Raw genomic sequence first — 25,506 nt, 5'->3', positions numbered from 1 at the left:
CCTGCATACAATGGGGCCATGGATAATGAACATTGCCACCCACTAACAGGAAGTTAGATTGCAGCAAAAAGAAAAAAATGGATCCTGGAGATTTGGAGGGGGCCGAGAAAATGTACTTTTTCTGAAAACACCCTTGAATAAAATGTATTCTTTTTTTAACACAGAGTTTAGTGTCACTTTAAAAATTAGGCCCTCAAAAGTAAAATCTCCTTTTGGCTTATGTTAAGCAGAATGTGCAGCTATGGCAGGATCAGGTCAACGCTTGATTTTCTTCTAGGCTTTGCTATCAAGACTGCATGAACTTTCATTCAAACAGAAGCTCAGTCTGCAAATACACATTTGTCACTCTGACATTTTCAGTAACATTCTGAAGATCTGATATCTGACTTTATCATTTCAAATTGGCCCATGAGCTACATGTTTCTCTTATCAAGGCTAACTCTAATAGCTGCAATTAAATCCCAGAGCGGTTATTTACATTTGACTCTAATATCTTTTGCTTGTTACCTTACCTTGTATGCTTATCTTTCTGTTTAAATGAAATTTTCGGCTGATCTTGCTCCAGTCATGGGAATGCCTCCATATTGAAATAAAACATTTATTCCATATTTCCTGTTCCTAATCCTATTAACCACTTCATAAAATCTTAACAGTCATAATAGATCGCAGGCATGCATAAAACTACCGTTAACAGACGTAAAGATTGCTGAAGATCTATTGAAATATTGCTTAACCCCTTGGTGCCAACAGCACGCAAATATGCAGGCCTCTGGGCGGTTGGGCTTTGGCACCAAGTGGCCACATATTTGCGTGATTTGGTGTAAATACAGCTGCGCCAAGACCATGCGCCCTGCGTGCTCCAGGCACAATTACGGGCAGCTAACGGAAATTTCCCGATTGCCACTTGCGATTGAGAGCTTTCCGATCATGTGACCGCCGGACAACCAATCATGGAGGTCACATGATCGTAAACCCAGTCTCCCGGCATTCTAAACCTCTTAGGTGGGCACCTCTTGAGAGGCACAGACGCCAAGAGGTTAAAGGAGGACTCTCATGAGCATTTAACTGCAGGTCCATACATTTATGTCTTAATACCTGTATTAACCTCTCCAATGAACTTATTCCTTGCTTTACAGCTTCTCTGCTTCTCCCCTGAAAATAAAAATATGGATCTAACTAATGTTAAGCTTAGGCAGAGCACAGTTACCATGCCCCCTCCATGTTCAGTGAGCATGTCTGGGGTAGGAGGCATGCCAGCATGAGGGCTTCCACCCAGCTCACCTGTTCCACCCCCTCTATTTTTCCAAGCAGTGACAGTAATATATCACTGCATATAGCAAAATTGGTTGCTACTATGCAGGCTGCCTAGCTGCTCAGTAGTTGCAGACATGTGCAGGCAGCTGCCTGTGTCCTAGAAACCAAGGATGCTGCAGATCTCTACTGTATGTGGTGATATTTTTTTTTGCATGACTGGGCAGAACATTGTCTATACATGTATCCCTATTTAAAAATAAGAACACATGGCTGATCTTCAGAACCAACACTGTCTATTGGATGGAAGAATCGCAGATCACAAGCTGACTAGATGTCAGTAAATCCTGAAAGGTGGGGGCGGAGCATCCTCCTCTCTGTTGACTGGGTGAAGTACCTGTTGATAGGTAGGAGGATACATGCTGTGCTCACTAATTGGCTGTGTTGTCTGCCTAATAACACAAGCTGGCTACCTGCATCCGAGCAACCAAGGACACTGTTCAGCATGAGTTGTCTGCATCCTAGCAACCAAGGTGGCTGTGCAGCAGGGGCCACATGCATCCTACTAACTAATGGTTAGTAGGCACAATTACTGGCAGCTAATGGAAATTTCCTGATTGCCACTGGATGGACAACCAATCATGGAGGTCACATGATCATAAACCCCGTCTCCCGGCATTCTAAACCTCTTAGGTGGGCGCCTCTTGAGAGGCACAGACGCCAAGAGGTTAAAGGAGGACTCTCATGAGCATTAAACTGCAGGTCCATATATTTATGTCTTAACCAGTTGCCAACTGCCGCAAGTACATATACTGCGGCGGTCAGCCCCGGCCAGGCAAAGGGACGTATGGGTACGTCACTAGCCTGGGAGCCAATAGGGGGCGAGCGCACGCCCCCGGAGGCACGCTCCCGCCCCGGCTCGTTCACGGACACCTCCGTGCATGTGACCGGCGGATCCGATGTCCGCCGGTCACTCGCGATCGTCCACTGTGAAGGGAGAAGGGCAGGCGGCTAATGTAAACAAAGCCGCCTGTCATTCTTCCCTGTGTAACAGCACAGATTATAAGGTCTTGCTATGTAGGACCGTTGATCTGTGCTGTTACATGTAAAGCCACATCCCCCAACAGTTAGAAACACGCCCCTAGGGACACACTTAACCCCTCCCTCTCCAATAAAGTTAACCCCTTCCCTGCCAGTGTCATTTTTACAGTAACAGTGCATATGTATAGCACTGATTACTGTAGTAATGTCACTGGTAACCCCAAAAGTGTCAAAAATGTCAGTCAAGGGTCTGATCTGTCCACCGCAATGTCGCAGTCCTGCAAAAAAAATCGCAGATCGCCGCCATTACTCGTTATAAACAAAAAACAACAAAAATAACAAAAATCTTTCCCTTAGTTAGTAAACGCAATAACTTTTGCGCAAACCAATCAAAATACGCTTATTGTGATTTTTTTTACCAAACATATGTAGCAGAAAACAAATTGGCCAAACATGTTAAAACATTTTGATTTTTACATTTTTTTGGGGGGAATTTCATATAAAAAAAATGTGAAAAATATTATTATTTTTTCAAAATTGTCGCTCTTTTTTTTGTTTATAGCGCATGATCAAAAAAATCGCACACGTGATCAAATACCACTAAAAGAAAGCTCTGTTTGTGGGAAAAAAAGGACGTCAAATTCGTTTTGGTACAGCATCGCACGACTGCGCAATTGTCAGTTAAAGTCACGCAGTGCCGAATCGCAAAATAGGGAATGGTCAGGAAGGGGGTAAAATCTTCCGGGGCTTAAGTGTATTAACCTCTCCAATGAACAGCTTGTGTTATTAGGCAGACAACACAGCCAATTAGTGAGCACAGCATGTATCCTCCTAACTATCAACAATTCCTTCACTCAGCCCTCTTGCTGGCATGCCTCCTACCCCAGACATGCTCACTGAACATGGAGGGGGCATGGTAACTGTGCTCTGCCTAAGGTTAACATAAAGACAAGGGAGGTGAAAGAGGGGGAGTGACACATGCCGTCCCCCAGCATACGTAACTATGATTGACAGCATCTGTCCCAGTGAAATGCCCAATTTCTGAGACAAGAGCTGTCAATAATATTTTATTAAATATTCATAGTTATATAGTTAATCTACTATGTTTTACCCATCAATCTCCTGTTAAGCAGGAGGCCACACTAACTACATTCTAACACCTATCTAGGAGGGTCTTACACTGTGATGCTCTCCTTTCAAACCTATGTACCACAGCCAATAAACGGTTAAAGATGTCCTTTGTACTGCGAGACTTGGACTTTCCTAAATGACCCTTGTTACACAGTTAATACATAAAGCCTAATTTGCAAGAGCACGCGTCAAAAGTTTGAATTGCAAACCTATATTCAAATAAACTTGAACAAACAGTGTAAGGCTAGATTCACACATTCTCACTTTAAAAAGGGTAAACCACAAGCAGAATGTATGTTAAACATCAAAATTTCTCTGGAAGATCATCATTTATTGGATTTTTGGAAAGTGTCAGATTATCACATGTATTTTGTTTTTTGCAGTTTTCATGAAGAAGCACAGTATATTTTCGGGAAGCTCTTTGGGGTTGACTTACCAAAAGCAAATAGACTGTGCACTTTGCAAGTTTACTCATTTTCCCCAGAGCTTAGTAATTGTGGTAAGCTTAGTAAATGTGAAAACAAAAAATCTTTTTTTTATTTTTCTTGCACCTGACTGGAAATTATTTACAAAGTGAAGCTTCACCACATTGACATTTGCTTAGAAAAAAGAGTGCAACTGCATTTGCAAAGTGCACAGTCTATTTGCCTGCACCAAAGCAACCCCATTGAGTCAAATCTTTACTCTTCACCTAATCCACTGCATTATTAGAACAAACAATTGATATTTGAACATGTTAGGTTGTATTACCTTCTCACTGCCTGCTTTAACCCCTTAAACCCTGCACTGGTGTGCCCCAAAACGTCCATATTTACTTAACCACTTTAAGACCCGAAGGATTTGCCCCCTTAATGACCAGGCCCTATTTTGTGATTTGGCACTGCGTTACTTTAATGGACAATTGCACGGTCGTGCGACACTGTATCCAAATAAAATTAATGTCCTTTTTTTCCCACAAATAGAGCTTTCTTTTGGTGGTATTTGATCACCTGTGCGATTTTTATTTTTTGCGCTATAAACAAAAAAATAGCGACAATTTTGAAAAAAAAAAAAAAAACAATATTTTTCATATTCTGCTATATGACATTCTCAAAAAAAAATGTAAAAATCAAAATTTTTTAACATTTTAGGCCAATTTGTTTTCTGCTACATATTTTTGGTAAAAAAAAATCGCTATAAGCATATTTTGATTGGTTTGTGCAAAATTTATTGTGTCTACTAATTATGAGAAAGATTTATGTCATTTTTATTTATTTATTTTTACTAGTAATGGCGGCAATCTACGATTTTTTGTGGGACTTTGACAATGCGGCGGAAAGATCGGACCCCTAACTGACATTTTTGACACTTTTGGGAGTACCAATGACATTACTGCAGTAATCAGTGCTAACAATATGCACTGTTACTGTAATAATGACACTGCCAGGGAAGGGGTTAACCCTATGGGTGATCAATGGGTTCAATGTGAGCCTAAGGGAGTGATTCTAACTGTGGGGGGGGGGGGGATGTGGCTTGTGAAATGACCATAGAGACATGTGATCCTATAAAGAAAGGATCACAGGGGCTCTGTGATCATTCCTGGAAGAGCCGACCGTCCTTCTCTCTCAGCGGGGAGCGATCACAGGTGTCAGGCGGCAATTGGAGCCACCTGCCCCGTCCATTAGCTTCCCCGCTGACGAGCGGGGGTGGGAGCGTGCCGCCGCCGGCACGGGCTCGCCCCCTAGCTTCCTGCACGTGACCGACATAGGTCTATGTCAGTTTGCGCAGGTGAGCCACCCTGCCACAGTAAAAAGGCGGCGGGTTGTCGGGAAGTGGTTAAAATGGAACTATACTTCACCTGAGCACCACAAACCAAAAATGCTATTTAATTCATTTTTATTATTCAAAGCAAATTTCCCCCTCCATCAATGTCTTCATGCTTTATTTTGTTGAGAAATTACAGTGGAAAATGCCCCCTAGCATTTCTGGCTGTGGCCATCTTGAGTAAGGGCAGATGATTCATGTACATTTACTTCCTGGAGTGCACAAGGAAGATCAGGCATACAGGCAGGAGAGGGTGTGCGTTGCTGAGAGAACTCCTCCTCCCCTCCTGAAGACTCCTGGGATGTATGTCATCATTAACCTAGGTCTGGAAACCAGGAAGTAACTGAAGGAACGTAAAAAAAAAAAAAAAAAGGTTTAACCACTTACCGACCACCCACCGCAGTTGTACGTCGGTACTTTGACGCTAAATACCGGAGTTATGGCAGCACATAGCTGCCATAACCCTGGTATTTTTGAAAACGGCGGGCGATCAGCTTTCAGGTAAGGGTGGTCTTGGCGGCGGATACGGGATTACCCTTACGGTGCGGCGGAAGAGGTGACCCCCCTCCCACCGTGCCCGGACGTTTTCCGCTTGTGCACCCGCCGGACCTCTCTCCACACAGACAAGATGGCCCTCACTCGACTCTATGGTCTTGGAGGACCGGAGCAACGTCAAACGTCATTGCCTAGCAACCAGCTTAAAGAGACGATTATTTTTAAACCCTTTTTTTTTTTTTTTTTTTAGTGTCCTTGTGGGATCTGAGGACTTTTTGACCCCAGATCTCACAATAGAGAGGTCCTGTCGTGGCTATGTATGTTTACATTCCTTGTAATAGGAATAAAAATTATCAACATTTTTTTTTATTTTTTTAAAACTGTGTAAAAATCAAAAATAATAAATAAAATAAATAGGTGGAAAAAAAATTAAAGCCCCCTGTCCTCGTTCACAGCTCGCACACAGAAGCGAACGCATGCGCAAGCCCCGCCAACATATGTAAACCGTGTTCAAACCCCACATGTGGGGTATCGCCGCAATCGTTAGAGCGAGAGCAATAATTTGAGCTCTAGACCTCCTCTGTAACTCTAAGCTGGTAGCCTATAGAAATGTTTAAAGTGTCGCCTATGGGGATTTTTAAGTACCAAAGTTTGTCGCCATTCCGCGAGCGTGCGCAATTTTGAAGCATGACATATTATCTATTTACTTGGCGTAACATTATGTTCACATTATGGAAAAAAATTGGGCTAACTTTACTGTTTTCTTATTTTTAACTAAAAAAAAAGTGAATTTCTTTCCAAAAAAATTGCGTTTGGAAGGCTGCGCAAATACGGTGTGATAAAAAAATATTTCAACGATCTCCATTTTATTCTATAAGGTCTCTGAAAAAAAATATATAATGTTTGGGGGTTCTAAGTAGTTTTCTAGCAGAAAAAAATTATTTTAGCTCGTAAACACCAAGTGTCAAAAATAGGCCTGGTGGGTAAGTGGTTAAAACAAGTAAATATGATAAACTTTCCTATCTATTTACTAATCCTAGCAGCATAAGGATTACAAATACTCTATGTTGATTGAGAAAAAGAAGTTATGCTTTAAACTACAAATTGTGTGGAGAGAAAGGGTATAGAGATCAACTGGCACTGTCCCCGTAGTAAATTTGGAATAGTAGAGATTACCAGGTGGGTAGTCCTGGAGATGGGGATTTAAATGTGCCTATTATTTAGGGGATGCATTACCTTCTGCTGGTTGTTACGGACAATTCGTTTCGGAGGCGGAGCCTCCTTCTTCAGGTCCCACCCCGCTTCCTGTTACACCTCCCCATTATATAACAATATAAGGGAAGTATATTGTTATATAATGGGGAGGTGTAACAGGAAGCAGGGTGGGACCTGAAGAAGGAGGCTCCACCTCCGAAACGCATTGTCCGTAGCAACCAGCAGAAGGTAGTGCATCCCCTTGGATCCCTCCACTCCACAGCCCCATGCTGCATACAGCCTCGGTCGAGGCTAAGGCCAGCCTTTCCAGCGGTGAATGACGGCGGGCGCGTGCGCAGGCGCACTAGCATCGGCATGTTGTGATCCAGCCGGGGGGTAGCTGGTAGCAGGAAGTAACAGAGAGCGGGCTTAAGCGGTGTCTGCTGTGATAGATGAGACTGGAGGTTACCCCGGAGGGACAGGAGGAGCTGGAAGCTACTGTTTATGTGCTGATGTGCTTGTCTTGCAAGGACCGAAATGTGAGTGCAACCTTATTGTTTTGTATTGTCCTTCATTAAAACGATATTATCTGAGGTCTGCGTGCGCTTCCCTTCTTTACAGTTTGGAATCTGCTATATATCCGCCACCCAGTGGAGTACAAGAGGAGCTGCAGCGACCAGGATAAATTTCTTTTTTTTTTTTCCAAAAAGCTTTATTGAACAAAGTACACATTAGAGAAGGGTAAATTTCATGCAAGCATACAAACTGTTACAAGTAGGGATTGGACTCAGGATCAACGCCAATGACTGGTGAAGTATACTCTCATGTACATGTTGGAGTCTAATATGTGTATGGGTTCTTGTTGATTACAGCTGCACCAGATTCTGAGTGGTGAAGTTTTAGTAAATCCCCCCCCACGCAACAGTCCACTCTCTTCTTTCGGGGTGTTGTTCTCTGTTAAAACTGGGACCTTATATTGTGTCAGAACGTCTTTATTAGTGTGTTTGTTAGAAAAGATATAACATTAACATTAGTTTTGAAATGATAACCATCCACCCTTGTTTTTTTTTTTTCTTTCTCCATAATTTGTATAATGTTGAAAACTTCTGGCAGTTGTAATCATTTCTGCCATGAGGTCAAATCTGTGGGAAAAATCAATGGCATCTAGGAAAATCACTGGCATCCTTTACGGCCGGTTCACATGAGAGCGCAGCGCGGGAAAGGCCGGTTCCGTGTGCATTTCCTACACAATGATCAAACTCATGCCCCTTACGATCTGCAGGCAGCTGCTAATGTATAGTTAAAACAGATCGCAAATGCAGTGCGTTTGCTGGCACCAAATTGCAAGGTACCGCAGTATTATGCAATTTGGTGCGGTGCATTTTCAAAAGTAGGGCAAGCACTAGTTTTTGCGTGGTCTGGTGCATTTTACAGCCTATTCAAACGAATGGGCTGTCAAAACACACAGCATGGAAATGCGTAAGAATCACGCCCTACTGTGGACATCCATGGACGCCCTCCCAGACAAGAGAGCCATAGCCGTCTTTCGGCGGTATTGAGGTGATTAAAATCAATAATGCAAATCAGGGTCAGAATGGCAAAGAGCATGCATACACTGCAAAACATTGTCAAAGCTCCACAAACACAGACTCAATCAGGGTAGCATGTGGCTGCATAGAGTGTCTGACTAAAGCCTAGTACACACTAGGAGTTCCGATGTTAGTACAGTGATCTCCTCCGCTGAGCTGTCGTGTTCTGGCAGGGGGAAGGCCATTGGCTGAGAGTGCTGATCGGGAGCCAGTCGGCTGCTGGTTTTCCAGCATGCTTGTCTGACAGAAGTCCAACAGAGGTTCGGCCTGCTTCTGTTGCACTGGCTGGCATACACACAGGCGAAATGTCAGCAATTTTTTTTTTGTCATGTCGCCCGGCATTCTGCCCATGTGTACAGGGCTTTAGAATTACTACTTTGCTAAAATAGTTCAGCATAGCAATTATCCTCAGGCAGGTGATGCAGTGCTTTAAAACTACTTGACAACCAGGTTTTTTTCTGGCACTTTTTGTTTACTAATTTAAATCAGTATTTTTGCTAGAAAATGACTTATAATCCCCAAACATTATACAATTTTTTTAGCAGTGACCCTAGAGAATAAAATGGGGAGCATGGCAATTTTTTATGTCACGCTGTATTTGCGCAGCAGTGTTGTGAAAGCAAGATTTTTTTAAAAAAATAAACTTTAGCCACTTGCCAACCGGGCTATAGCCAAATGACGGCTACAGGGTGGTCAGCTTATTCTGGGAGGGCGTACAATGACGTCCTCCCAGGATCGTGCTCCCCGTGCCCCCTGGGGTGTTCACACGGAAGTGCCCGTGTTTGCCGGGTTTGCATCACGGATCATGGTAAAGGGCCATTGACAGCAATGATACTGGGGTAATAGCTGATATCTTTTTCCCTAATCCCAGTAAACCACTTTCAAACCACAACATATATATATACGTATTGCGGCCAGCAAGTGTTATGGACACTTCATGGTGCACCAGAAAGCACTTCATCCACCAGAGGGAGAGGATGTCCAGGATGTCCATTGAGGACTGTCACAGACTGGTCCACTGTCTACTCAGAGGCTATAACCTTAGGAGGAAGAGTACGTCTGAAGATTCCCCTTTCCCCCCACTCTCCCTCATGTGTCTTTGTAAAATTTTTCCTCCTTAATCCCTCTCTCCTATCCCCCATCACAGCCATTGCTTGGTTATGCTTGTGATGCCATGTAGAATCTGCAGAGCAAGGGTCTAACTCTGCAGCGCTGCAAGTCTGACACTGTGACAATAGGTCATTCAGTGGTACCATGGAGGCCACATAATGCTTTTGGGGTAAAGTGGCGTCATGTATGACAGGATGGTTCAAGGAAGTTTGCTCTACACAACACATTAGGCATCATATCGTGGAGTAAATGTAACTTATTGTGTGATTGGAACTGTATTGTTATGTAGTGTATTCATGCGTTGTGTCGCAGTGCAAGTGAAATGTGGCCCAATTAAGTATTTTGTTTTTTAATATATTTAATATAAAATTAAGTATATTTTCAGAAAAAATAGCTGGGTGATGTACCCCCTAGGGGTGGCAGAACAACACTTTTGGGCTGCACTTCATGTCACCTTATGCTTTTCTTGCAATACGCCTTTGGATGGGATATTAGGCTAGTCAGGGCAATTTTTTAACTCGTCTAAATGTCTGCTATGTAATGCACAGGAAACCTTTTTTGTTGTCACAAGCCCTAACACTGCACATGTGTGTTTTTTGCACAGAGACTGAGGATGCAGGTCATTGAGTGGCTTGCCCTGATGTCAGGAGGAGGTTCTGTGACCTTTGGGTCCTTTGTCTCTCCCTAAATGGAGGGGTCTCTCTTCGGGAAAGCCACTCACCAAGTACTTGGTGGACCAGCCTCGACTGCTCCATAAGGAATGGGGTGCACCTGGTTTAACCAGATAGTTCAGGGTTAGAGGCCCTTTCTCTTCAGAAGATTGCCCATACTGTACCCTCTGTGCACTTTTTTGTGTGGTGTGATGCCATGGTTTACTTTTTGTTCATAGGGGTTTTGGGTAGGCAAAGCTTTCAAAAATAGCATCCAGGGTAGTTCTGGTAACACAGGTAAACAGCTGGATGGATCCAAGGCACAAAGACAAATGGCCACCCTACTAAAACTGCCTGCATCTGAGCATGGTGAAAAAATGAGCACTCCGCTAAAGTGTCATGTGGGCAAGCTTAAAAGATGATAAAGAATTTAGTTTTTCCTGTAAATGAATGGTAATAAATCGAAGCAATTTCTGATGATATTGCCTTTTCTTTTTTTGAAGGGGAAATTAGTCACATGCCTACCATAGCACCAATATTCGGAATCACCTTACACTGCATCCAATTGTTATTTCCATTGTCACTCTGGACACTGTCATACCTTGAGCAACTCTATAGTCATTTAGGGCTTCATGGGAGAAAATAAAAAAGTAAAAGCACTTAGGCAACTGAAATACATAGTACTCTGCACAGGAAAGTGGATGTCTCTAGGGTATTCTGTGGTTGTTTTCACTGGAACCGCCATTAACTCTGTTTTTAATGTTTGTCTGCTTTGTTTCGTTTTTATCGCCAATAACTTGCTTCTGAGAATTATTTATTCCTCACTCCTCAGCATAAAAACTTCCTGTTTCTTCCCTTCCCAGGGCAAGTAACCTTCTACATTAAGCATTTCATACCAAACCATTTCCCAGCACAGGACATTACGGAGATGGACTACACTTTGGCAAAGAACAGACATCTGTTTGGTACACAATGCATTTTTATTTTCAGCACAATACATACCAAGCAAAAAAAAAACTTTCTTTTTTTAAAGAGCTGCTAAAATGTAGAGCTGACAAACTGTAGCTGTCAGTTTTTTTTAACATGATTGTAAAGCCTCAGTTTTGTTAAAAGGAAAAAAAAAAAAAACATCATACTTACCTTCTCTGTGCAGTTGGTTTTGCACAGAGCAGCCCAGATCCTCCTCTTTTCGAGTTCCTCTTCGGCACTCCTGGCCCCCTCCCTTTTGCCGAGTGCCCCCACAGCAAGCAGCTTGCTATGGGGGCACCCGAGCCGAGCTGCAGCTTCATGTGTCCTTTCAGACACAGAGCCACAGCCGAGACACTCCTGCAACACCACGGGATCGATATGGGCTCAGGTAAGTATTGGAGGGGCTGAGGAGGGCTACTGCACACAGAGGCTTTTTATCTGAATACATAGTATGCATTAAGATAAAAAACCTTCTGACTTTACAACCACTTGCTGTAAACTTGTAATGAACATTTACTGCCGCAAGTCAGCTCTATTGCTCAAAATCACGTACCTGTACCTCATTTCCTGCAATAGCCTCTAAGTGGCATGCATGCGCCGCTGGAGACCCGATATCGAGCTGATTGGAGAGAGGGGGAGCCAATCAGTGGGTTCGCTGGACCCAATGTCCACCGGCCACCCACGATTGTTCCTGAGAGAGGCAGAACAGCGGTCTGCCTATGTAAACAAGGCAGATTGCCGCTCTGACAAGGGAGAAGATGGAGATCTTATGCTAAGCAGGATTCATGTCCTCCCCCAGTCAGAGCAATCCCCCCCCCCCCCACAGTTATCAAGCACCCCCTAGGGCAGTGATGGCAAACCTTGGCACCCCAGATGTTTTGGAACTACATTTCCCATGATACTCATGCACACTGCAATGTAGTTGTGCATCATGGAAAATATAGTTCCAAAACATCTGGGGTGCCAAGGTTTGCCATCAATGCCATAGAGACACATTTAACCCTTTGATTGCCCCTGATGTTAACCCCTTCCCTGCCAGTGTCATTAGTACAGTGACAGTGCATATTATTTTTAGCACTGATCACTGTATTGGTGTCACTGGTCCCCAATAAAGTGTCAAAAGTGTCAGTTAGATGTCCGATCTGTCCACCACAATGTCACAGTTCTGCTAAAAAATCGCTAATCACTGCCATTACTAGTAAAAGAAATAAATAAATAAAAATTCCATAAAAGTATCCCATCATTTGTAGCTACAACTTTTGCACAAACCAATCAATATACGCTTTTTTGGATTTTTTTTACCAAAAATATGTAGCAGAATTCATATTTGCCTAAATTGATGAAGAAATTAGATTTTATACATTTATGTAGGGGATGTGTTTTATAGCAGTGTCGCACAACCGCGCAATTGTTAGTTAAAGTAACACAAAAGATGGCCTGGTCATTAACCACTTAAGCCCTGGAAGATTTTACCTCCTTCCTGACCAGGGGGTTTTTTGCGATTTTTTACTGAGTGACTTTAACGGACAATTGCGCGGTCGTGCGAAGCTGTACCTAAACGAATTTCACGTCCTTTTTTTTCCCACAAACAGAGCTTTCTTTTGGTGGTATTTGATCACCTGTGCGATTTTTTGATCATGCGCTATAAACAAAAAAAGAGCGTAAATTTTGCAAAAATAACAATATTTTTCACCTTTTTTTCCCCCCCAAAAAAATGTAAAAATCAAAATTTTTTAACATTTTCGGCCAATTTGTTTTATGCTACATATGTTTGGTAAAAAAAATCGCAAAAAGCGTATTTTGATTGGTTTGCGCAAAAGTTATTGCGTTTACTAACTAAGGGAAAGATTTCTGTCATTTTTGGTGTTTTTTTTTAACGAGTAATGGCGGCGATCTGCGATTTTTTTGCGGTACTGCGACATTGCGGCAGACAGATTGGACCCTTGACTGACATTTTTGACACTTTTGGGGGTACCAGTGACATTACTGCAGTAATCAGTGCTATACATATGCACTGTTACTGTAAAAATGACACTGGCAGGGAAGGGGTTAACTGTATTGGAGAGGGAGGGGTTAAGTGTGTCCTAGGGGCGTGTTTCTAACTGTAGTGGGACAGGTCTCCTATTGTAAAAACAGAGATCAACGGTTCTACATAGTAGAACCGTCTAATCTCCATTCTTACACAGGGGAGAATGACAGGCGGCTTGTTTACATTAGCCGCCTGCCTTTCTCCATCTCTACCGACGATCACAGTGTGACCGGCGGACATCGGGTCCGCCGGTCACACGCACGGACTCCTCAGTGAACGAGCCGGCTATTGGCTCACAAGCCGATCACAGACTAGTGATGTATATATACGTCACTTTGCCTGGCCGGGGCTGACCGCTGCAGTATATGTACTTGCGGCGGTCGGCAAGCGGTTAAGAGGGTCATTAAAAGGGGCTGAAGTAGTTATTGCCCTTATGCTATGATTTCTGAATACCCACCAGACACAGGAATGCAGAAGAACCTTGTGTTTCTTAGAAAGCATGGGGAGCAAGTTTACTCTCACACTTTTACTTAAGGCTGGGTTCACACTATTGCAATGCGGGAACCAGCACGATTTCAGTGCGAGTTCCCACATCGCACACCTCTCACAGGCAGTTGTCAGTACAAAGTTAACGACAACCCCAGATCGGTTCACAGATTGTAGTGCGAACTGTCAAATGGTGCAGGAATCAGATTGCATGGGTGTGAACACCTATGTGATCTGATTCCAGTGTGGATCAATAAAAAGGGTCCTGCGCCATTTTTGTCCGAATGCAATGTGAATTCAGCCATACGATTTGTATGGCTGAATTTGCATTGCATAGACATTGCATGTGATCTCCACAGCAATGCGGTGCAAATCACATGCGATGTCTGACATTGCAATAGTGTGAATCCAGCCTAAAGGGTAAGTTCACCTTTACTTAAAAAACTGACTATACGGACAAATGTGTCTGTAGATAAAAGAAAGCTCTGCAGCTTTGACAAAAATTTAATAATGCCCTTGCTATGGGTGTAGGCCATTTATGTACCTCATGAAGCCTGCCCGAAAATACTCCCGGACATTGTTAAAGTGGTTCCAAAGGCAGAAGGTTTTTTATCTTAATGCATTCTTTGCAGAGGATAAAAAACCTTCTGTGTGCAGCAGCCCCCCTCAGCCCCTCTAATATTTACCTGAGCCCCATCTTGGTCCAGTGATGTTACACAAGAGCCTCAGCTATCCGGGACTCTCCCTCCTCATTGGCTGAGACAGCAGCGGATGCCATTGGTTCCCGCTGCTGTCAATCAAAGTCAGTGAGCCCATGAGGGGAGAGTTTTGAGCCGCTGCTCTGTGTCTGAATAGACACACAGAGCAGCGGCTTGGCTCAGGTGCCCCATAGCAAGCTGCTTGCTGTGAGGGTACTCGACAGGAGGGAGGGGCCAGGAGAGCCGGCGAGAGACCCGAAAAGAGGAGGATCTGGGTTGCTCTGTGCAAAACCATAGCACAGAGGAGGTAGGTATAACATGTTTGTTATTTTAAAACAAACAAGGCCCTCTTTTATTTATTATTTAGGGACGATGCTAAGAGAGGTCCAGCTATTACTGCTTACCTCTATCATCACAGGAGCGAGCTCTTTCTCTGACTCAAACCCCCTCACATGCTCTTTCACTCCCCTGATGCAGTAGCCTCTGAGCTCGGAGTTAAGAGCTCACTCCTGTGATGGTAAAAAGCAACAATAATAGCTGAGCCTCTCTTAGCAACGTCATGGTAACATTCCAGTCAGGCTTCATTGGGTACGTAAATGCTCTACACACATAGCAGGGGCATTATTCAACTCTAGTCAAAGCTGCACAGTTTGTTTTCATCAACAGATGCCCCTTATCTGCATAGGCAATTTTTTTGTAAAGGATGAAGTGATCTTTTAAAAAAAAGGCAGAATCGTGAACTAGCAATCACAAACACGACAGTTCTTATACTGAGGGCAGCCATGTTCTTCTCCTGTTAATAGAAATATTGGCTCTGAATTTATGTAAGTCAATAAGAGGCTTCTCCCATTTCTGGTGATTGAGATTCAGAAGCGCTTGGGTCAGCTGTCACGACATTTCACTGCCTCAGGTACAGGGGGAGCAATTCCATAGGGACAGACAGGAAGCCTCTTTAGTGATCCTACTATCTGTGATTTTTAGGAGTTTCCTGTCTGACATACTCCCAATGACCATGTCACACCAGCAACTTTGTAGCAGTGATTTGTATAACAGCTACAATATTTCCTCTCCAAATTTGTAGCTAGCTACAATTGCTACTTTAACAAAGTACATTTCTTATCTATGTAGCTACAAGCCGCTGGTGTTTCTTTATCATTTTCAGCTGCATTTGATAACAGGAGTACTACTGAACTTGGTGACTCTGTCTCAAGCTTTAAATGCAGTAGAAAATCAATTGCTCAGCGACTGAGTTACAGATCACTTGAAATTGACTGCAATTCATTTTTCCTAGCAACAAAAACACAAAGGAAAGCAATTCTGTAGCTCGTACAAACCACAGCTACAAAATGGCAAATGTGACATGGGCCTAAGGGTAAACCTATGGCACTTTTCCACTGCAAATACCGGCTAGTACCGGCTCGGCTCTACTCGGCCCTGCTTGGCCTGGTTTGCTTTTCCACTGCGGTACCGCATGGTATAGTGTCGGAACGGTTCGGTACGGTACGGTATAGGTTTGCTTTTCCACTAAAGTAGTACTAAAGTTAAGTGGGTGGGATAACAAGGGGGTGGGTGGGATTCTCTGACCAATCAGTGGCTAGTAGTGACTGCATGCAAAGGATTGTGGGATATGGTACCAGTTTGGTACCTGTTGGAACCACAATCGAGTAGGTACTGTTTTTTCAGAGCCGTACCGTACCGTACCGTACCGTTCGGTTCCATGCAGTGGAAAAGCAAACCTATACCGTACCGTACCGTACCGAACCGTTCCGACCCTATACCATGCGGTACCAGCAGTGGAAAAGCACAAAAGCGTGCCGAACCGGTACGGTTCCATGCAGTGGAAAAGCGCCACTATGGTCTGTGATGGTCTAGGTACAGAGCTTTCTTCACTGTCATTAGTTACAATGCGGTAACACACCATCATTAACCTTTTTATCGGGCTTTAGATTAGGAAGATAAGGCCTATCTGGCAAAGTTATATGTTTTTTAAGATTGTAGAGAGGTTCTCAAATTTTTATAATCCATGCCCTGTTATCAGAGATACTCAAATAATAATCTACATATTAAAACAGTAGTAAACCGCAGTTGAGGAAAAAAAAATCCCCTGCAAGGCAATGTCATAATGTGCTAGTATGCATCGCATACAAGAGACTTACCTTAAAAAGAAGCCCTCCAGCGTTCTGTCATGGCTGAGAGGGCTTCCATCTTCACCCTTTTCGGGTACGCGGCCACCAGCCACGTGAATGGTTAGGAGCGCGATGACGTCACTCACGTGCAGGAGCCACCGTTTACGGCACGGCCCCTGAAGGTCCGGCGCAGTATGCCAGACCTTCAGAGCACATGTGTCGGTTAACATTATTGGCTGCAAGCACTCTGAATATCTCCTAAACAGTGCAAGTTTAGGAAATATTCACAGTACCTTCAAGTAAGCCTTATTATAGGCTTATCTGTACGTATAAGTGGTAGAACAGAGTTTAAATAGAACCTATGCTTTGACAATGCAGGGCAAGCAATAGATTCATCTTAAAGTGGTTGTAAAGACAGAAGCTTTTTTTTTCATTTTAATGTATAACTAAAGGCAAAACTTTTTTTTTAGTTTTGGATAGAGTGGAGAGGGATTATAACACCTGTCAGTTTTTATTGCTCTCTGTGCCCCCATTATGGAGATCCACTCTCTCTGTTTGTCCTGTTTACCATTATAATTGAAAGTAAAAGAAAATCCCAAATGTTGAGCTATCCCCAGAAAAGTAATAGAGGGTAAATTTTCCAATGGGGACAATAGTTCTGGTGAGCTGGGGGTCCCCAAGGAATTCCCTTAATTTTTAGGGATTTCCTCCCACTTACTGTTTGGTTATGGGACAGGAAGTAAAGGGAAATCTCTGCAATGGGACAGAGATGGTGAATAAAATGCTATGCATTCATTCTATGCATTAAGATAAAAAGCCTTCTTGTGCAGCAGCCCCTCTCAGCCCCACTAATACTTATCTGAGCCCCATCTCTGTCCAGCGATGTCCACAAGTGCCTCGGCTGTCCAAGACTCTCTGACTGGCTGAGACAAAGCAGTGATGCCATTGGCTCCCGCTGCTGTTAATCAAAGTCACTTAACCAATAAGGAGAGAGAGGGGGTGGGGCCGAACCGCAGCTCTGTGTCTGAATGGACACAGGGAGCTGCGGCTTGGCTCGGGTGCTCCCACATCAAGCTGCTTTCTGTGGGGGTACTCAACAGGAGGGAGGGGCCAGGGCCCGGGAAAAGAAGGATCCGGGCTGCTCTGTGCAAAACCACTGTACAGAGCATGTAAGTATAACATGTGTGTTATTTAAAAAAAAAAAATTAGACTTTACAATTACTTTAAAGCCTGCTCCTATATATTCGTATATACCCTTAGCTCCTCCTCTGCTCTGTTTGACTCTGGGAACAAGGAGAAGAAAACCTGTGCTTCTTTTTTTAAGAACTTTATTGAAATGTCACACAGGGGGCTATTTACTAAAACTGGAGAGCGCAAGAGAAGCTGATTGGCTACCATGCAAAGCTGCACCAGTTTCTGAGTGCTCCCATTTTAGTAAATCTCCTCCACAGTGACATTTCATAGGTTCTGTTGGTCACCACGTGGTAGGAGGAAGTGGATTGCCTTGCACTGCGCTGTGTTTGGAAAAAAGTACGGCCTGCCATACCTTTTTTTTCATCGCACACCACCCATACACCACCGCAATGCGGTAATGTGAACCGGGCACATAGGGGACAAGGCCTTTTGTATTTTCTTGCAGTGGGACTGTACTGAAATAGCTGCCCAATGCAATCCCACTGCACCTGGTGTGAATGGGTCATGTCACTGTACTTTTGAGAGTAGGAGTAAGGCCGGGTTCACATAGGTGCGCCTGCAGTTTGCAATCTTGGGCCCAGTGCGTTTCTGTTCACCGGTTCAGGTGCGATTCAGGGATGAATTTTTTCCTGAATTCGCACCTGAACCGTACTGATAGCACTCTACAATTCTTATACCTTCAAATGCTGCCCGCCAAGGCTGATCCGTAAGGCCCCATGCACACGGGGCGTTTTTAACGCCGCTGTAAGAAGCGTCAGCCGTTTTCTTTTTGCAGCCTAAAAACGCACCTCCATGTTATTCTATGGCCTCATGCACACACAGACGTTTTTGAGCTGTAAGTGGCCTTAGGCGTTTTTAAGCTGCAACAAGAACCCACGACCTGCACGTTCTGCAGCTGTAAAAACGTCTGACGCTGCTAAAGGCTGAATAACGTTATACGTTTTTTTTTTCTTCCATTCCATATCAATGGTTCCCTATGGGAGCCTATTGATTTGAATGGAAGTCGCACCACAAGTCGGATCAGGATGATCCGACTTGCGGGGCGACTTGCGCTGTGAGAATCTTGAGGGGGAACTCCACGCCAAAATGGGAAAAACCGGCGTGGGGGTCCCCCCCCAGGTTCCAAACCAGGCCCTTCGGGTCTGGTATGGAATTTGAGGGTAGCCCCACGCCGAAAAAACGGCATGGGGTCCCCCCCAAGATCCATACCAGACCCTTATCTGAGCATGCAGCCCGACAGGCCAGGAAAGGGGAGGGGACGAGCGAGCGGCCCCACCCCCCCTGGACCACACCAGGTCACATGCCCTCAACATGGGGGGGTGTTGGTGCTTTGGGGCAGGGGGGGCTCTGCACCCCAAACCACCTTGCCCCCATGTTGATGAGGACAAGGGCCTCATCCCCACAACCCTGGCCGGTGGTTGTGGGGGTCTGTGGGCAGGGGGCTCCCAGGGGGCAGGAATGGGTTAAGTGCTGCCCATCTGAGATCCATTAGATGCTGACCTGTTTCCTTTGGTATAAGTAGAGAACCATGCTGGCTTAAGATCTTATAATGTGGAGGTTAACCCCCTTTCGTAAGCAGCTTTTTATGATGGTGGTGGTCTCTCACTCAGAGGTATGGACCTGGTAATATAGCAGCGGTGGGACAGAAGTAGATGGACTTTTATCCATACTATGCATGGACATTTATATATGTTTTTCACTATCTCAATCATTATGAATGCTGGATTAAATGCACTTTATTAAGTTTATGCAGGGGTGTCAAACTCCTTCGTCTTCATCGCAGGCCACATCCGAATAATGGTTGCCTTCAAAGGGCTGGTTGTATCTGTAAGACTAGATGTCCAGAGCACCCTATCAGATGTCAAGCGCCCCCCCCAGTGGCCCCACTATCAGAAGTAAAGAGTCACCCACCCTCCCTTACATCCCAGTGCACCCCTCTTACCTTGTGCTGCTGCTGGAAATAAGCTAGGGGTGGAGCTGGGAATCAGAAAGTGCACGGTCTGGAGGAGGACCAGAGAAGGGCTGGAGTCAGCTGCTTGAGTTTGCTGAATGCTGAGACCAGGTGTGGTGGAAAAAAGGGCGTGCTGCGGCTGCACAGAGAGGATCTGTAGGAGGAGTTCTTTCTTCCTCTCTGCTGATGACTGCTTGGACATGAAATGGCTTGGCAGGCCAGATTCAGCCCATGGGCCTTGTGTTTGACACATGTGCTCTAAAGCATTTTCACTGATTATTGTATTTTTTTATCTGTATTCAGATATAGTAGGAGCAGCTAAGATCAAAGTCTGACACCAAGGGCAGTTTCTTTTTAATTTAATGCATAATAAATGTAATTGCATCATATTTGGAAAGTGAGTTTCTTTGGATTGTTTAGTTAATGAAAGTTTGGAGCACAGTTTATATAAATGTATGGTGTTGATGCTTTAAAAGGTTTAATCTTTATTACACAATTTATATCTGCCTAAGAGCCCATTCAGACTAGCGTGACACGACTTTGGGGGGCGACCTGTGAAGTCGCGTGCACCGCGACTTCGGCGCGACTTGCAGAGACTTCACATAATGGAAGTCTATGCAAGTCGCTCCGAGGTCGCCCCAAAGTAGTACAGGACCCTTTTTCTAAGTCGGAGTGACTTGTGTCGCTCCTATTAGAATGGGTCAGGTGCTAATCAATGGACCGCGACCGAGCGCGACTTGTCAGGCTGACAAGTCGCCTGACAAGTCGCGCTAATGTGAATAGGCTCTAAATGTCTATTTTGAATACACGTGTTGTTTATTTTTATTGCCATCTTATGCATTTGGTGGTGCTGGCAGCTGTATTATAACTCCATGTATTTGGAGCTAGAGTTTTGTCAGACATTTTGGCAAACTCACGCAAATTTTTTAAGCCCATCCCTTTCAGAAATAAACCCTCTACGCAGTTTAGGGTTAAACTGCTTCTCTTCCAATTTCAGTGAATTGCCACGTGTTTTTTTAAATTCCCTTTCACTGAAAAGTTTTTTCCCTATGTTAGGGTCACCTGTCTGCTAATTGTACATTGCTATCATATTCCCTCTCAAGGGTCTCCTCTCCAGAGAGAACAAGTTCAATGCATGTGAACCAAGAAATGTCTCTGATGGGTTCAAAGGGCAGTTTTTGAAAAGCTGACAGAATCAGGTTGTAATCCCATAGAGTCACATGTTGACTTACAATTCGAGCTACAGTACAGTAGAGGCAAGCAGTCTTTGTTAGAAAATTGGCAGAGCCAAGATCTAGCCTTTAATAGTAATCAAAGCCAAATGTAAATTGAGTGAAGGAAGGTCCGGATATATCACACAGAGCATTTCCTGGAAGAAAACTCCTTAGCCTTGCACCTTGTAAAGTAACAAAGTGCTGTGGTAGACCTCCCCAGAGGTGGGTTTCCTTGTTTTTTTTTTGGAGCCTAGAAAAGACTAGGATTGCATAGACCCCCATCTTGTAGGACCTGGGCTTGCACAATTATGCCCACTTTACTAAGGCAAAAACCATAAAGTAGGGCGGTAAACTGGTCCTTGGGACCGAAGACGCAGGCAGTCTGGGAGAGTCTGCCAGGAACATAATTAAGCCTGAGCAACATATCTGCCTGGGCCAGTTTGCAGCGATTAGAATCACTGGGATGCCTTTTGTCCCAAACCTAAAAGGCAGGGGAGCTATAGATAAGGAAAGCATAAATCAAGTATGACCGATACCATGGAGTTATTATTGTATCCACTATCATGACTAGAGGATCCCTGGACCTGGAGACAAGTTTGCCCAGCACATTGTTGAATTGAGAGGCCAGGATGTACACAGCAACAGAGGCCTTGAAAGCTTCCAGATGAAGAGAACATTCCCTTGAGTCCAGACATTGTGGAGTGAGGAACTCCATAATGTTCAACACCTGTAATGTGCATGATTGACAGGACTGGAATTTGAAGTTCTGCTCAAGACAGAATGAGGTCAGCTTCTCTTTGAGTCATGGGACTTCTGGTTCCTCCCTGATGCGTAATGTACAGTGCCTTGCGAAAGTATTCGGCCCCCTTGAACTTTGATACCTTTTGCCACATTTCAGGCTTCAAACATAAAGATATAAAACTGTAATTTTTTGTAAATAATCAACAAGTGGGACACAATCATGAAGTGGAACAAAATTTATTGGATATTTCAAACTTTGTTAACAAATAAAAAACTGAAAAATTGGGCATGCAAAATTATTCAGCCCCTTTACTTTCAGTGCAGCAAACTCTCTCCAGAAGTTCAGTGAGGATCTCTGAATGATCCAATGTTGACCTAAATGACTAATGATGATAAATAGAATCCACCTGTGTGTAATCAAGTCTCTGTATAAATGCACCTGCACTGTGATAGTCTCAGAGGTCCATTTAAAGCACAGAGAGTATCATGAAGAACAAGGAACATACCAGGCAGGTACGAGATACTGTTGTGGAGAAGTTTAAAGCGGATTTTGGATACAAAAAGATTTCCCAAGCTTTAAACATCCCAAGGAGCACTGTGCAAGCGATAATATTGAAATAGAAGCAGTATCAGACCACTGCAAATCTACGAAGACCTGGCCATCCCTCTAAACTTTCAGCTCATACAAGGAGAAGACTGATCAGAGATGCAGCCAAGAGGCCCATGATCACTCTGGATGAACTGCAGAGATCTACAGCTGAGGTGGGAGACTCTGTCCATAGGACAACAATCAGTCGTATACTGCACAAAGCTGGCCTTTATGGAAGAGTGGCAAGAAGAAAGCCATTTCTTAAAGATATCCATAAAAAGTGTTGTTTAAAGTTTGCCACAAGCCACCTGGGAGACACACCAAACATGTGGAAGAAGGTGCTCTGGTCAGATGAAACCAAAGTTGAACTTTTTGGCAACAATGCAAAACGTTATGTTTGGCGTAAAAGCAACACAGCTCATCACCCTGAACACACCATCCCCACTGTCAAACATAGTGGTGGCAGCATCATGGTTTGGGCCTGCTTTTCTTCAGCAAGGACAGGGAAGATGGTTAAAATTGATGGGAAGATGGATGGAGCCAAATACAGGACCATTCTGGAAGAAATTGGCTGCCTTCTGGGAGCGTAACCTGGGCGCAGGAAAAAGCGCTGATCCACCCCCACCTTCGTGATATCCTGGCTGTGATTGGTCCAGTCTCCAGCCTGGACCAATCATCATCCAGGACATCGCTGACTCGCAATGGGGGCGGTGCCGGTGCGTGCATCAGTCACGCACCGTAACCGCCCAATCTCCTTCCCGCCGCCCGGACCAGAAGACAGAAGACTGAAGAGGAGGACTTTCACGGCGCTGCTCGTCTCGGTTTCCGGAATCCCGCCATCCCGCCGCCGTCAGAAGGTAAGTGATTGAAGCCGACCTGTGCCATCACCTGTGCCATGTCTATGCCATCACCTGTGCCATGCCTATGCCATCACCTTTGCCATGCCTATGCCATCACCTGTGCCATCACCTGTGCCATGCCTATGCCATCACCTGTGCCATGCCTATGCCATCACCTGTGCCATCATCTGTGCCATGCCTATGCCATCACCTGTGCCATGCCTATGCCATCACCTGTGCCATCACCTGTGCCATGCCTATGCCATCACCTGTGCCGTGCCTATGCCATCACCTGTGCCATCACCTGTGCCATGCCTATGCCATCACCTGTGCCATGCCTATACCATCACCTGTGCCATGCCTGTGCCATGCCTATACCATCACCTGTGCCATGCCTATACCATCACCTGTGCCATCACCTGTGCCATGCCTATACCATCACCTGTGCCATGCCTATACCATCACCTGTGCCATGCCTGTGCCATCACCTGTGCCATGCCTATACCATCACCTGTGCCATGCCTGTACCATGACCTCAAAGTCATGCAATTTTTTTACCGCGTTGTTTGCCGCGAAGCAATACCTATTACATTTTTCTTTTTGCGCCCCCCAAAAATTTTGAGCACCAGCCGCCACTGCCTGTGATTGGGACAGAGATTTGTCTTTAAAAAAAGACAATGATCCAAAACATGAAGCAAAATCTACAATAGAATGGTTCACAAATAAACATAACCAGGTGTTAGAATGGCCAAGTCAAAGTCCAGACCTGAATCCAATCGAGAATCTGTGGAAAGAACTGAAAACTGCTGTTCACAAACACTCTCCATCCAACCTCACTGAGCTCGAGCTGTTTTGCAAGGAGGAATGGGCAAAAATTTCAGTCTGTCGATGTGCAAAACTGATAGAGACATACCCCAAGCGACTTACAGCTGTAATCGCAGCAAAATGTGGCGCTACAAAGTATTAACTTAAGGGGGCTGAATAATTTTGCACGCCCAATTTTTCAGTTTTTTATTTGTTAAAAAAGTTTAAATTATCCAATAAATTTCGTTCCACTTCATGATTGTGTCCCACTTGTTGATTACAGTTTTATATCTTTATGTTTGAAGCCTGAAATGTGGCAAAAGGTCGCAAAGATCAAGAGGGCCGAATACTTTTGCAAGGCACTGTATGTTACTGTTGTGGTATTAACCAATAGAATCCAGGTCAGATGACCTTGCAGTCGTGAAGTTCAGCACTGAAGAAATAACCAAATCACTTGTAGCTCCACTATGCTGTTTGGAAGACAAGCTTCCTCTGGTGACCAATAGATAAATCAATATCACATTAAACGTATAATAAAAACATACATTAATAAATTCATAAAGTCCATCAAAAAGTGTCAATATATTTGTCCAGATGTGTTATTCCACAAATTGTTCATAAATAGTCCATATATGGTGAATAATTTCTTCACCATCAAGTGCAAAATAATTAGTGCAAAGAAAAAATAATAATAATGAAAATACCCCCTTATAGGAATTCTGAAGTCACAGGGGCCGAAGGGACAGATGTCAATATTGTACTCATTTCTATTACAAGCTAAAATAGGCACCACCAGAACCATTAAAATTAACCATTAAAATTAGGAGACAAATGGCAGGTTTTGATCCCAGAAATGACAGATAAGAAGCCCTATTAGACCATATAAAATGGGTAGAAGGCCTACATCAGAATGTTTGCGATGTCATCAAGATGAAGCGTATTTCTGCCTTTTGATTTGGCTGGAATGTGAAGTTCTGCTCAACACAATAAAGGTCAGCTTCTCTTTGAGCCATGGGACTTCTGGTTCCTCCCTGATGCGTAATGTATGTCACTGTTGTGGTATTACCTGACAGAATCTAGGAAATGGGATATTATCTGAAATTATTAAAAGACGGGTGCCTTGTACCCCTGAAGTATGTTTGTTGGGGGTGTTGAATGATGAAGAATGGTCAGGACATGTAAAGATCTTTATGCAAAAAACACTTTTTCATGCTCAAAAGCAAATTGCTAAGAGATGGATGCAAGTTATAACTCCTTCTATCAGAGAATGGATAAATGCAGTTAGTCATATCATAGCATTTGTAAAAGTCATGTATGAAAGTAGGGTAAACCTACAGAAATATCAGAAAAGTTTGAGTAAATGGTATAGTATGGAAGAGACTAGTGAGAGATAGAGTAGATGAACAGAATGATTAATGTAGAAAATTGTAAATGTAATTTTTATTATCATGTATGTTCCTGATATACAATAAAGTGTAGGAAAAAAATAATAATAGTAAAAATATTATCAATAAAAAATAATTGTTTTGGGAAGTTGCCACATACACAGTATAATCTTTGGCAGATCTGATTGCATCAATCAGGGACTCCTCCAGCCATCAA

This window comes from Pelophylax lessonae, assembly GCF_965119305.1.
Source record: "Pelophylax lessonae genome assembly, chromosome: 1".
NCBI lineage: Eukaryota > Metazoa > Chordata > Amphibia > Anura > Ranidae > Pelophylax > Pelophylax lessonae.
This window is presented reverse-complemented; position numbering follows the sequence as displayed.